At 48.0% G+C, this 14,470-nt stretch overlaps 1 protein-coding gene across 3 annotated transcripts in view; it reads right to left on the bottom strand.

Moving 5' to 3' along the window:
• LOC136632209 (indolethylamine N-methyltransferase-like) overlaps positions 1-13,905 on the bottom strand; it is a 34,829-nt gene extending 20,924 nt beyond the window's left edge. The window contains exons 1-2 of one of the 3 annotated variants that reach the window (XM_066606938.1): positions 13,770-13,857; positions 90-504 (exon numbers count right to left, since the gene is read on the bottom strand). The gene's annotated coding sequence lies outside the window, so the exon portion shown is untranslated. Of the gene's footprint in view, positions 1-89; positions 505-13,769 lie in introns of all 3 variants that reach the window. The other 2 variants (XM_066606939.1, XM_066606936.1) reach the window with 2 other exon arrangements.
• Positions 13,906-14,470: the final 565 nt, after the last annotated feature.

Below are 14,470 nucleotides of genomic sequence, written 5' to 3'. Positions count from 1 at the left end.
CCCGAATCTATGAAGGCTGTCACCTCTAACTTGAAAGTTTTAAATGAAATAACGCAAGGAACAAACAATTTAGAAAATCTCGGAAGTACCTGTTCTCCTAGATGATCCTTCCGCAAATCGCGTAGGAGTTGGAGTTTTCCTGATGTCTCCTCTTATAGCATGCGGCTATCCCATGACCTGGTTTGCCGCAGTACAGACATAGATGATTCTTGACGCGAAACTCTTTGCGCTCTAGAGGGGGACATAGAATCCACATCCATAGGTTCAGCTGTGGACGAAGGAGAATCCTAGGACTCCTTTCGCTGAGGTGTAACGACCAGACCCCTAGGAGGCTTGCATCTAGCATGAAGATGACGGTCAGCCATGACTGTTAACGTCATGGCCTGTTCCTGAGTTTTAGACTTTGGGTGAGACAAAAGCAAATCCTTTAGTGACTCTGACAATCCGATGAGAAACAGATCTTGAAGAGCGTGATCATTCCACCCAGATTCCACCGAATATTGCCTAAACAGAGAACAATAGTCCTCTTCAGAACGTCTATTTTTGATGCAAATCTAAACCTTTTGATGCAAATCTAAAACAGGCACGATCAGGCTCATCATAGATGTGACCGAGGTCTTTAAAAAAATTATCAACCAACAAAACAGCGGGAGAATCAGACAGCAAAGAAAAAGCCCAATTCTGTGGACCCCCTGTTAACCTAGACATAGCAAGACCTACTCTCTGTGCTTCCGTACCTGAAGAATGGGGCCGCAACTTAAAGTACAACTTGCACCCTTCCTGAAATGAAAAAAAGTTTGCTGGTCCCGAGAAAAAAAACATCTGGCAAATGAATCTTAGGTTCAATAATCGGACTGGGCATCGTAGAGATAGTCTGTTCCTGAAGAACAACTCTGCTGGACAATTCTTGTACCACACAAGTTAATTTTCTAACCTGCTCGGCAAGAGTGGAAAGCACATCCATACTAAATAAAAAATGGAGCAATGAAAGCCAGAAAAAAAATCTGTTAGGCTGGTACGAAAATAAGACTAGGAGTCCCTTAAAACCACCCACACCTCTGACCCTACCTACTTGCCTCGCCCTGGCTAACCGCAGGGGAGCAACTGGGCGACAGTCCCTATACTGTCTAGGGATAGCCTGATATAATGATGGGAAAAAATGGAGCACAAAACTAAGGGAGAAACTACCACGGAGATACAAAAAAGGCTAAACAAAACTACCAAAAAGGAAGGCAAGAAGAAGACCTGCCCACTAACATCAGAAAAGGCTCCCAGAGCCAAGCGGCCACCCTAAGGGAAACGCTGCCGGATCTGTAAGGAAGAACGCCGTGCCTGAACCCCCGCAGCTGGACCGGCGTGCTGCCTAGACCCGACCGCACTCCTGGTAAGTTTCCTCCTAACACAATGAGTTTTTAAATCTCCTGAGCTCTCCAGTCTCCTGCACATGTAGCTGACGCCTGGCTTGCATGCACAGATGCCAATGTAAAGCCCTGGAAGGACCAGAACCCCGTGGGACATTGTGGAGAACGGGGGTGAGTACTTTCAGATCCCCTCATGGATCCGATCTGTGAAGGGAGCTTAAACTTTTACTTTTTTTTCACTTTCAATCTACTTTTATGTGATCGTCGTTATCCATTGTATAACCACAATCATGTGGCTGGGGTTCAGATATCCCACGCCCTCATGACAGCTCCAGGTTGTCGATTACCTTCAGCAGCTGACAGCAGGGAGCTGTCACATCCACAGCCCCCACAGCTTTAATCCTAAGGGCGATCGTGTTTTTTATGGCCCTGAGGATTAAAGCCCAGAAAGCCAAGATGTAAAAAGGCAATGGGGCTGTCAGTAAGGGGTTAATAGCTGCCTACAAATATCTAAAAGGCTGTCACAGAGCAAAAGGGATCAGTCCTATTTTTCATTTGCACAAGGAAGGACTAGAAGCAATGGGATGAAACTGAAAGGGAGGACACACAGATTAGATATTAAAAAAAAACCTTTTTGACAGTGAGGGTGATCAATGAGTGGAAAAGGTTGTCGCTGAGGCAGCGTATTCTCCTACTATGGAAGTCTTCAAACAGAAGCTGAAAAGATACCTATCTGTGATTATTTAGTTAATCCTGCATTGAGCATGGGGTTGGAACCAATGCCTTCCAACTCTACCATTCTATTATTCTATGAATTAAGAAATGCAGAATTCAGTTCATACATCAAAACTTACCAACATCAGAATCTTAGCTGTAAAGATATTATCATTAAACAAATGGTAGGGTCATTAATAATTTGGACAAATACAATAAATAATGTTGCAATTCACTGATGTCAAATCGAAAACCCACGAATATGTTTTAGTGTGGGGATCAAGATATAATCAGAGTTTTTATTTTTAAAATATAGACAAATAGTACACTGAACTCCGCCATAGAGGAGAAGGTTCCAACACATAAGGCCCAAACAACAAGCCTAGTAGAGGTTAATGAGAAGCACTCAACCATGCAGTGATCAAATGATTAGCACAGTGTTTCCCAACCTTTTTAGCCTTGGGGCACCCTTAGGAAAAAATTTTTACGATGCGGCACCCCTACCAAAAGGGAGTGTGGCTTATTACAACTTATGTTTTTTACCTCCATCGGTACAAAAAAAGACAGGGCTGTTAAAAAAAATAAAAAAGGAAGAGCGCTGGATGAACTATTTATATACATTATATTTAAAGTTAACATGCTGCGGAATTAAATCCTGCACCTCATATCATTGTCCACAAGGGTTTTGTGCAGATTGTTTCCACACAGTGTGGATGATTTTCACTATCTCATTTACTTTGCTGCTACAGCTGTTTTAGATTCCATAACTAAGCTGCCCCGTTTAGTAATAGTGTTTCCACCCCCCCCCCCCCATGTTGGTGGCCCTGGTAGTAATAGCTACCCCCACAGTGACCTCGGTAGTAATAGGTGACCCCTATTGCGGCCCCAATAGTGACAGCCGCCCCGTATTGTGACCCCAATACTGACAGCAGCCCCAATAGTTATAGCGACCCTACAGTAGCCCCAGCAAAAATATTAATGCTCCCCCCTCCTCTCCCCAGTAATAACAGATACTGGTGCATCTTGATACTTTTTGCTTGGGCTGGAGTTTACCTCCAGGGCAGGCAAAAAGCCATACAGTGTGAATCCCTTGGCTGGCCAAGACACCGAGGTCTGCAGTGAGCTATGCGCGACAAGTGTAGCTGTCGCTCACCCCCGGGCTCTGCGTGCTGCTGTCACCGTTCCAGCACTGACCCAGGCCCTCTGCCTGCTCCCTTGTTCTGACTCACCCCTAGCGCTCAGCCTGCTGCCCTCGGTGCTCCACCGCTGCCAGTGTCGCCATGCACTTGATCCTCCTGCTGCCCACCAGGTATCCACCGCTCCCACTGTCGATGCCTCTCTTCTCTTGTGCCCCAGCTGTGTCAGGCACCCCGACCACCGGCTCTCTGGATTGAACATGCCCCCAGCCAATCAGAAGCAGGCGCTAATTTTTCCTCAAAGCTGTATTACGTCGCCACCCCTAATATCCGGTGGCGACATAATACAGACAAAATGACCATGTACGGCTGCAAGAGGAAACGCTGGCACCCGGCTGGTAAGTAACTGAGCTGCAAGGGGCACGGCCAAGCACACCTACTGACAGCCAATCGGAAGGTAGGGGTGTGACAGAGCCAATCCTCTATCTAAGCCCTGTCACACCCCTACTTTCCAACTTGATTTCCAGCCAGAGAGCCGCGGCACCCCTGGCAGCCTCTCGCGGCACACCAAGGTGCCGCAGCACCCCGGTTGGGAATCACTGGATTAGCATCACATGCTGAACAATGATTTCTCTGCTGCTGCTACATTGCCTGCACTAATAACTATATGAATAAAAATGGAATTGTTGTGTATGTCCTTCCTCAATAATCTAGTAATGGCTTCTCATCATTCTCTTAACCCCTTAACAACCGCCGATACGCCCTTTTGGTGGCCTGTAGCTGCAGGACATATATGAAGGGAGATCGTGTGGCAATCTCCCTCCATACAACGGGGGCGCTGGTTGTTTCTTACAACAGACACCTGTCAGCAACTGCTCCAATCAGCCACACGGCTCATCAGAGCCGTTAACCCTTTAAATGCCACTAAGTTCCACCTGCCCCGCCCCCTCCCATTGCAAACAGTGGCGAGGGACGGAAAGAGGGCGGAGAGGGGGCGAGAGCTCAGGCCAGGCCCACCTCCTCCCCTTGCAGAGAGGGACAGCGTATATTGGCTGGGCGTGAAAACTCAACCGATATACGCCTTTCTGAAAAAGACCTTAGTTTGGTGTCATAGCAATCGTACTGGCCCATAGAATAACTTTTTCATGCCATTTTTGTTGCAGTTTGTGCACTGTAAAAAGAAGACGCACGGGAAGATGGGTGAATGTCGTTTCCCCCCCCCCCCCCCCCATTTATCCACTTTTTTCTCCATTTTTAAAAAAAGTTTTTAAGTACATTATATGGTACATTAAATAGTACAATTGAAAAAGACAACTTGTCCGGCAAAAAACAAGCCCTCATACAGCTATGTCGATGGATAAATAAAGTAGTTTTATGTCAAATGGCTCGATAACAAAAAGCAAAGTAAACAATTGGTGCTTGTTTTTAGAGGTTATGGCACAAGTACTACAGGTTTATAGTTTTACACTCAGGCAGGTCGTCTGAACAGCAACCTACACAAACATATATTTATTGCAAAAGGGGAGAATATGAACCCAAGACCAGACACAAAGATCACCAAACAGAGCAAACGAGAACCAAATTAAGAGAAAGCCGGATTCACTAAATCTGACGGAGTTCAGACCAGACAGACATAAATCAAACAGGGCAACCAAATACTTACCAATATGCTAATACTAAAAGGCAGATAAAATTACCAATAAATACGAAATATTGGTTAACGTTTGGCCAAAATACTGAAGTTCACAAGCCCACATCAAGGATCCTCGTTATTTAGTGAGATGTGGGCTTGTGAACTTCTGTATTTTGGCCAAACGTTAACCAATATTTCGTATTTATTGGTAATTTTATCTGCCTTTTAGTATTAGCATATTAAAGATCACAGAAAATTGTATCCTGTCTAAAAGTGGGGCAATCATCCTCATAAGGATCGCCTCAAACAGGGACCTAGGCTAAACCTGACTCACACTAGATGGAAATAGGGAGCACCAGTCAGGGTCAGAGTAAATTAAAATACAGCAAATACAACCAGGCCATCTTTCACACCAGGCATCTGCACACCTACAGATGGAGGGGTAAACAAACAACCGCTCACCTAAGGACTGGACGGGTTAAACCAAACAGAACAGTATGCAACCATGCATATACTCAGCAGCATTTTGCAAGGAGAAAATGACCAGCACCCTCTACCAAGAGGGGCTCGTATTTATGTGCACAGACCACAGATGATTGCCTGCCTAGATGAATACACACAATCAGCCAGCCAAATCAAGCACACATGCAGCTATATGGTCCTGGTAATATTCCGAAAATAAGCCCTACCCCCATTTTCATGGTTGAGCCTAAATATAAGCTATCCCCTGAAAATAAGTCCTAGCTACACTAGGTTAAAAAAAAAGCAATACTGGGGGCGTGGCCTAGATGCAGACAGCGACAGTCGCATAACCCGGAGCTCTGCTCACATTCAGCCTGCAAAGCGACTTAAAGCTTTTCCAGCCTCAGTAAAAATACATTAAAGCGGATCGGAGACCTTCTGCCAGAGGATGCCGAAGAGAAGGAGCACAAAAACCCTGCTAAACAAGGTATGGGACTTCTTCATTGCCAGCGGCCTGAGGAGACTGGGACCGCTGAGTAAAGACGTTTTTTAAAGACCCCCCCCAATTAAAGACCTCCTGGGCGCAATTTCAGACCATTATTGCTATGAAAAAATATACGCAAAATTCAACAACTGTCTCTCTAATTTTAACAGCACTTGGAATAAATGGCAGCAATTCGAGTTGAAGAACAAGTTTTGATATGTTTAAAAATGTTTTGTTGATCTCTTTCTCTTACTGCTCAAATACAAAGAGAAAATTATCATATCTATAGCATATATCGCTGCACAAACTGTCAATTTTAAAATGCTTATCGACACAGAAGAAATTTGTAACAATGTATACAACTACTATAAATATACGTAATGTTTTGTACGTGCTCATGCTTTACTAAAAAATCCAATAAAAATTATTTGTTAAAAAAAAAAAAAAAAAAAGCAATACTCACCTAGCCGCCGGCATGTGTCCCTTGCACTGCAGCAGGCTGCAGTCCTTAGCACTGAAAGGATTTTTCTTCTGGTGACGGGACTTTGAATACCCCACCTCTGGTAAGAGAGCACTGTGATTGGATCGAGCGATAGAGAATCCTGTCAGTGCGAGAGACACAGACGCTGGCGGCTAAGTGAGTATAAGACAACCCCCAAAAATAAGACACTGTGCCTCTTCTGAGGCAAAAATTAATATGAGACAGTGTCTTATTTTGGTGAAAACATGGTAGTAATACAAGCCCCAGTAGCACAAGGTAACATATGAATAGAGATGAGCGAACGTACTCGTCCGAACTTGATGCTCGTTCGAGTATTAGGGTGTTCGAGATGCTCGTTACTCGAGACGAGCACCACGCGATGTTCGAGTTACTTTCACTTTCATCTCTGAGACATTTGCGCGCTTTTCTGGCCAATAGAAAGACAGGGAAGGCATTACAACTTCCTCCTGTGATGTTCCAGCCCTATACCACCCCCCTGCAGTGAGTGGCTGGGGAGATCAGGTGTCACCGGAGTATTTAAATCTGGCTCGCCACAGATGCATTCTGACAGAGATCAGGGACAGTGCTGCTGATGCTGCTGCTGCTACAGAGAGAGCGTTAGGAGTTATTTTAGGCTTGAAGAACCCCAACGGTCCTTCTTAGGGCCACATCTGACCGTGTGCAGTACTGTTGAGGCGGCTTTTAGCAGTGTTGCACAATTTATTTTTTTTTTGCATATCGGGCGTGCAGAGCATTGTGTCCTCAGTCTGCAGTCATTGTACATAGTATAGGGCCAGTACTGGTGAGGCAGGGACAGTGGGAAAGGTGAAAGAGATATACTGTCTATATAGGCAGTGGGCTTTTTCAAACAAATTTGGGAAAAATACTATCTTTGGGCTGCCTGTAACCGTCTTGAGTGTACTGCGTGTCTGCTGGGGGTAGTAGTCCTAATTAATACGCAGCTAAGTGTTACAGCAGGCTTGCGCAAAATTGTTTCCTGGCTCTGCGTTGCCCGTTACATCACCGCCGTCATCCCGTCCAGAGGGAAACAGTCTGCAGTAATTTTACATAGTATAGGGACAGTACTGGTGAGGCAGGGACAGTGGGAAAGCTGAAAGAGATATACTGTCTATATAGGCAGTGGGCTTTTTCAAACAAATTAGGGAAAAAAAATACTATCTTTGGGCTGCCTGTGACCGTCTTGAGTGTACTGCGTGTCTGCTAGGGGTTGTAGTCCTAATTAATACGCAGCTAAGTGTTACAGCAGGCTTGCGCAAAATTGTTTCCTGGCTCTGCGTTGCCCGTTACATCACCGCCGTCATCCCGTCCAGAGGGAAACAGTCTGCAGTAATTTTACATAGTATAGGGACAGTACTGGTGAGGCAGGGACAGTGGGAAAGGTGAAAGAGATATACTGTCTATATAGGCAGTGGGCTTTTTCAAACAAATTTGGGAAAAATACTATCTTTGGGCTGCCTGTGACCGTCTTGAGTGTACTGCGTGTCTGCTGGGGATAGTAGTCCTAATTAATACGCAGCTAAGTGTTACAGCAGGCTTGCGCAAAATTGTTTCCTGGCTCTGCGTTGCCCGTTACATCACCGCCGTCATCCCGCCCAGAGGGAAACAGTATACATATATACGCTGCCTACAGTATCTGTCTGCTGTATCAGCTCAGCCTTTAAAAAAATAGAAGCAAAATACTTAAGGCCTACTAGTGGCCTTTGGACACTTGACTGCTTCTGCGCTGTGAATTCCTCTAGCTCAGTCATACGCACCTACGTCTCACTACAGGCTTGCGCAAAATTCTTTCCTGGCTCTGCTGCCCGTTCTGTAAGCGAAGTCAGCCTCCAACCACAGGCCAATAAGCGGCACATTTAATTACAGTGTTCTGTTTCTGCACTACTGGTAATACACCATGCTGAGGGGTAGGGGTAGGCCTAGAGGACGTGGACGCGGGCAAGGACGCGGAGGCCCAAATCAGGGTGTGGGCACAGGTCGGGCTCCTGATCCAGGTGTATCGCAGCCGACTCCTGTGGGATTAGGAGAGAGGCACGTTTCTGGCGTCCCCAGATTAATCTCACAATTAATGGGTCCACGCGGTAGACCTTTATTAGAAAATGAGCAGTGTGAGCAGGTCCTGTCGTGGATGGCAGAAAGTGCATCCAGCAATCTATCGACCACCCAGAGTTCTACGCCACCCACTGCTGCAACTCAGAATCCTCTGGCTGCTGCTCCTCCTTCCTCCCAGACTCCTCACTCCATTACAATAACACATTCTGAGGAGCAGGCAGACTCCCAGGAACTGTTCTTGGGCCCCTGCCCAGAATGGGCAGCAATGGTTCCTCTCCCACCTGAGGAGTTTGTCGTGACCGATGCCCAACCTTTGGAAAGTTCCCGGGGTCCGGGGGATGAGGCTGGGGACTTCCGGCAACTGTCTCAAGAGCTTTCAGTGGGTGAGGAGGACGACGACGATGAGACACAGTTGTCTATCACTCAGGTAGTAGTAATTGCAGTAAGTCCGAGGGAGGAGCGCACGGAGGATTCGGAGGAAGAGCAGCAGGACGATGAGGTGACTGACCCCACCTGGTTTGCTAAGCCTACTGAGGACAGGTCTTCAGAGGGGAAGGCAAGTGCAGCAGCAGGGCAGGTAGGAAGAGGCAGTGTGGTGGCCAGGGGTAGAGGCAGGGTCAGACCGAATAATCCACCAACTGTTTCCCAAAGCGCCCCCTCGCGCCATGCCACCCTGCAGAGGCCGAGGTGCTCAAAGGTGTGGCAGTTTTTCACTGAGAGTGCAGACAACCGACGAACTGTGGTGTGCAAGGTTGTCGCGCTAAGATCAGCCGTGGAGCCACTACCACCAGCCTCACCACCACCAGCATACGCAGACATATGATGGCCAAGCACCCCACAAGGTGGGACGAAGGCCGTTCACCGCCTCCGGTTTGCACCACTGCCTCTCCCCCTGGGCCCCAACCTGCCACTGAGATCCAACCCCCCTCTCAGGACACAGGCACTACCGTCTTCCGGACTGCACCCACACCCTCACCTCCGCTGTCCTCGGCCCCATCCAGCAATGTCTCTCAGCGCACCGTCCAGCCGTCGCTAGTGCAAGTGTTTGAGCGCAAGCGCAAGTACGCAGCCACGCACCCGCACGCTCAAGCGTTAAACGTGCACATAGCCAAATTGATCAGCCTGGAGATGCTGCCGTATAGGGTTGTGGAAACGGAGGCTTTCAAAAACATGATGGCGGCGGCGGCCCCGCGCTACTCGGTTCCCAGTCGCCACTACTTTTCCCGATGTGCCGTCCCAGCCCTGCACGACCACGTCTCCCGCAACATTGCACGCTCCCTCACCAACGCGGTTACTGCCAAGGTCCACTTAACAACGGACATGTGGACAAGCACAGGCGGGCAGGGCCACTATATCTCCCTGACGGCACATTGGGTGAATTTAGTGGAGGCTGGGACCGAGTCAGAGCCTGGGACCGCTCACGTCCTACCCACCCCCAGAATTGCGGGCCCCAGCTCGGTGGTGGTATCTGCGGCGGTGTATGCTTCCTCCTCCAAACCACCCTCCTCCTCCTCCTACGCAACCTCTGTCTCGCAATCAAGATGTGTCAGCAGCAGCATGTCGCCAGCAGTCGGTGTCACGCGGCGTGGCAGCACAGCGGTGGGCAAGCGTCAGCAGGCCGTGCTGAAACTACTCAGCTTAGGAGAGAAGAGGCAGACGGCCCACGAACTGCTGCAGGGTCTGACAGAGCAGACCGACCGCTGGCTTTCGCTGCTGAGCCTCCAACCGGGCATGGTCGTGTGTGACAACGGCCGTAACCTGGTGGCGGCTCGGCAGCTCGGCAGCCTCACGCACGTGCCATGCCTGGCCCACGTCTTTAATTTGGTGGTTCAGCACTTTCTGAAAAGCTACCTATGCTTGTCAGACCTGCTCGGAAAGGTGCGCCGGCTCAGCGCACATTTCCGCAAGTCCCACACGGACGCTGCCACCCTGCGCACCCTGCAACATCGGTTTAATCTGCCAGTGCACCGACTGCTGTGCGACGTGCCCACATGGTGGAACTCTACGCTCCACGAGCAGCGTAGAGCTATAGTGGAATACCAATTCCAACATGGGCGGCGTAGTGGGAGTCAGCCTCCTCAATTCTTTACAGAAGAGTGGGCCTGGTTGGCAGACATCTGCCAGGTCCTTGGAAACTTTGAGGAGTCTACCCAGATGGTGAGCGGTGATGCTGCAATCATTAGCGTCACCATTCCTCTGCTATGCCTCTTGAGAAGTTCCCTGCAAAGCATAAAGGCAGACGCTTTGCGCTCGGAAGCGGAGGCGGGGGAAGACAGTATGTCGCTGGATAGTCAGAGCACCCTCATGTCTATATCTCAGCGCGTTGAGGAGGAGGACGGGGAGGAGCATGAGGGGGAGGGGGAAGAGACAGCTTGGCCCACTGCTGAGGATACTCATGCTGCTTGCCTGTCATCCTTTCAGCGTGTATGGTCAGAGGAGGAGGAGGAAGAGGAGGATCCTGAAAGTGATCTTCCGAGTGAGGACAGCCATGTGTTGCGTACAGGTACCCTGGCACACATGGCTGACTTCATGTTAGGATGCCTTTCTCGTGACCCTCACGTTACATGCATTCTGGCCACTACGGATTACTGGGTGTACACACTGCTCGACCCACGGTATAAGGAAAACCTTTCCACTCTCATACCCGAAGAGGAAAGGGGTTCGAGAGTGATGCTATACCACAGGACCATGGCGGACAAACTGATGGTAAAATTCCCATCCGACAGCGCTAGTGGCAGAAGGCGCAGTTCCGAGGGCCAGTTAGCAGGGGAGGCGCGGAGATCAGGCAGCATGTACAGCACAGGCAGGGGAACACTATCCAAGGCCTTTGACAGCTTTATGGCTCCCCAGCAAGACTGTGTCACCGCTTCCCAGTCAAGGCTGAGTCGGCGGGTGCACTGTAAAAGGATGGTGAGGGAGTACGTAGCCGATCGCACGACCGTCCTCTGTGACGCCTCTGCCCCCTACAACTACTGGGTGTCAAAGCTGGACACGTGGCCTGAACTCGCGCTGTATGCCCTGGAGGTGCTTGCTTGTCCTGTGGCTAGCGTCTTGTCAGAGAGGGTGTTTAGTGCGGCTGGGGGAATCATCACGGATAAGCGTACCCGCCTGTCAACCGACAGTGCCGACAGGCTTACAATCATAAAGATGAACAAAGCCTGGATTTCCCCAGAGTTCTCTTCTCCACCAGCGGACAGCAGCGATACCTAACGGCTGCACCCACGGATGGAAGCATCGTTCTCTTATCACCATAAAAAACGGGGACCTTTTAGCTTCATCAATTTGTGTATTATATTCATCCTCCTCCTCCTGCTCCTCCTCCTGAAACTTCACGTAATCACGCTGAACGGGCAATTTTTCTTAGGCCCACAAGGCTCAGTCATATAACTTTTGTAAACAATGTTTATACGTTTCAATTCTCAATTCAATAAAGCGTTGAAACTTGCACCTAAACCAATTTTTATTTTAACTGGGCGGCCTACAGGCTTAGTTACAAATTAAGCCACATTAACCAAAGTGATTAATGGGTTTCACCTGCCCTCTTGGTTGGGCATGGGCAATTTTTCTGAAGTACATTTGTACTGTTGGTACACCAATTTTTTTTGGCCCTCGCCTACATTGTAATCCTAGTAATTTTTAGCCCACCTGCATTAAAGCTGACGTTACCTCAGCTGTGCTGGGCACTGCAATGGGATATATTTATGTACCGCCGGTGGGTTCCAGGGAGCCACCCATGCTGTGGGTCCACACAGAGTTGTAACTCCATGTGTCCACTTCTAAAGCACCCTAGTCTGACTGGGGCATGCAGTGTGGGACGAAGACCACCTGCATTAAACCTGACGTTACCTCAGCTGTGATGGGCAATGCAATGGGATATATTTATGTACCGCCGGTGGGTTCCAGGGAGCCACCCATGCTGTGGGTCCACAGGGACTTAACATTAGGGATTTGTACCTGCCAGTGTCTATGTTTTAAAAACCCCGGTCAGACTGGGGCATGCAGTGTGGGCCGAAGCCCACCTGCATTAAACCTGACGTTACCTCAGCTGTGCTGGGCACTGCAATGGGATACATTTATGTACAGCCAGTGGGTTCCAGGGAGCCACCCATGCTGTGGGTGCACACGGAATTCCCATTGCGGAGTTGTACCTGCCTGTGACTATTTGTAAAAAACCGCGGTCTGACTGGGGCATGCAGACACCTTGACAGAATGAATAGTGTGTGGCACATGGGTTCCCCATTGCTATGCCCACGTTTGCAGCTCCTGATGAAGGTGGCACAGGATTGCATTTCTGATTGCTTCTGTACAGCATTATGGGCTATCGCCCTGCCCCTTTTAAAGAGGGTCGCTGCCTGGCCGTGCCAATCCTCTGCAGTGTGTGCCTGCGGTTCCTCCTCATGGCAGACACACTTATAAATAGACATGAGGGTGGTGTGGCATGAGGGCAGCTGAAGGCTGCGCAGGGACACTTTGGTGTGCGCTGTGGACACTGGGTTGTGCGGGGGGATTGGGCAGCATGTAACCCAGGAGAAGTGGCAGCGGAGTGTCATGCAGGCAGTGATTGTGCTTTTTTGGAGGTAGTGTGGTGCTTAGCTAAGGTATGCCTTGCTAATGAGGGTTTTTCAGAAGTAAAAATTGTTGGGGGGGGGCACTCTTGCCGCTATTGTGGCTTAAGAGTGGGACCTGGGAACTTGAGATGCAGCCCAACATGTAGCCCCTCGCCTGCCCTATCTGTTGCTATGTCGTTCCCATCACTTTCTTGAATTGCCCCGATTTTCACAAATGAAAACCTTAGCGAGCATCGGCGATATACAAAAATGCTCGAGTCGCCCATTGACTTCAATGGGGTTCGTTACTCGAAACGAACCCTCGAGCATCGCCAAAATTTCGTCTCGAGTAACGAGCACCCGAGCATTTTGGTGCTCGCTCATCTCTACATGTGAATGTATATTTTTTCACAAGCCTTCGTGACATAAATTGGTGTAATCTTTGTCTGCTGGTACTGTAACATGACAATTCTACATGAAGATTAAAAGAAATTGCACAGAGCACAGAGCGGAAAACAACACTTTTTGCGTTTGCTAAAACCCTTTCATCAGGTCGAAATTATTTCTGATTTTACTTTTATTATAAAAAACATTGTATTGGAACTCCTTCTGTGCTCTGAGTGAATTCTCCAATCTTCTTATGTCATTTCATGTCATGTTCTATACTGATAGGATAATAATTGCGCATTTGTATAGGAGTATAACCGTGGAATAGCTGCCAAGCTACAAATGTAACACTAACAGTAAAATATTATCTCTCATTTTGTGGCTAGCCTTCTAGTAGGACTGAAGTATATAATATGTAGCAAACATCTGTAGGCTTTTTTCGTGTCAGAAGGTTAAAGACGTATTATTAGTAATAATTTCTTAGAGTCTCTTACCTCTGCTCCTCCGCTTTCCCAGGTCTGTGCAGATTAAGTATTACACTAGTTCAGGGGGTGTCATATCTGTTATTGGACTTTCCCTTTTACCTTCTTGATTCGCTAAATGAATCCTCCCTTAAGACTGTATTATTTGTTCCATTGCTTGCCAAAGAAATTTGGATGGATAAATGCCCAGTTTCATACATGCTTGCATAATTTGGTCTCTGAGCAAACAAGTTTCTAAACTCTACAAACTGTTGAACTGTAGATTTTGGAATTGTTCTCATGTAAAGGGGTAAATAACTTTGTGCAGTCTGAAGAAAGTTCACTGTTCATTTCTGTATAGTGGTAAGAGGGGTAATTTGAAGTTCCCGCACATGGAAGGGGTAACTTGAATTTCCTGAACTGATTCAATATTTGTGACAGGGCCTCCACTTATCATGTGCCAATATAGATATATATATATATATATATATATATATGTATGTCTCTGTGTGTGTGTGTCTGTTTGTCCTTTATGCGCTACTACACCATTCATCCGATCGCCATGAAACTTTATGAAGTTGTTGAGTACACTCCTGGGAAGATTATAGGCATAGTGCAACTATCCTATGATAAATGGCGCGCGTAGATCGTTCGATTTCCATCATTGCCACCAATTCTCTGACTTCCCAATGTCGTAGAAACATTAAATTTGGCACGAGCATTGATTATGTCAT

The sequence above is a fragment of the Eleutherodactylus coqui genome, chromosome 6, assembly GCF_035609145.1.
Source record: "Eleutherodactylus coqui strain aEleCoq1 chromosome 6, aEleCoq1.hap1, whole genome shotgun sequence".
Classification (NCBI taxonomy): Eukaryota; Metazoa; Chordata; class Amphibia; order Anura; family Eleutherodactylidae; genus Eleutherodactylus; species Eleutherodactylus coqui.
This window is presented reverse-complemented; position numbering and strand designations above follow the sequence as displayed.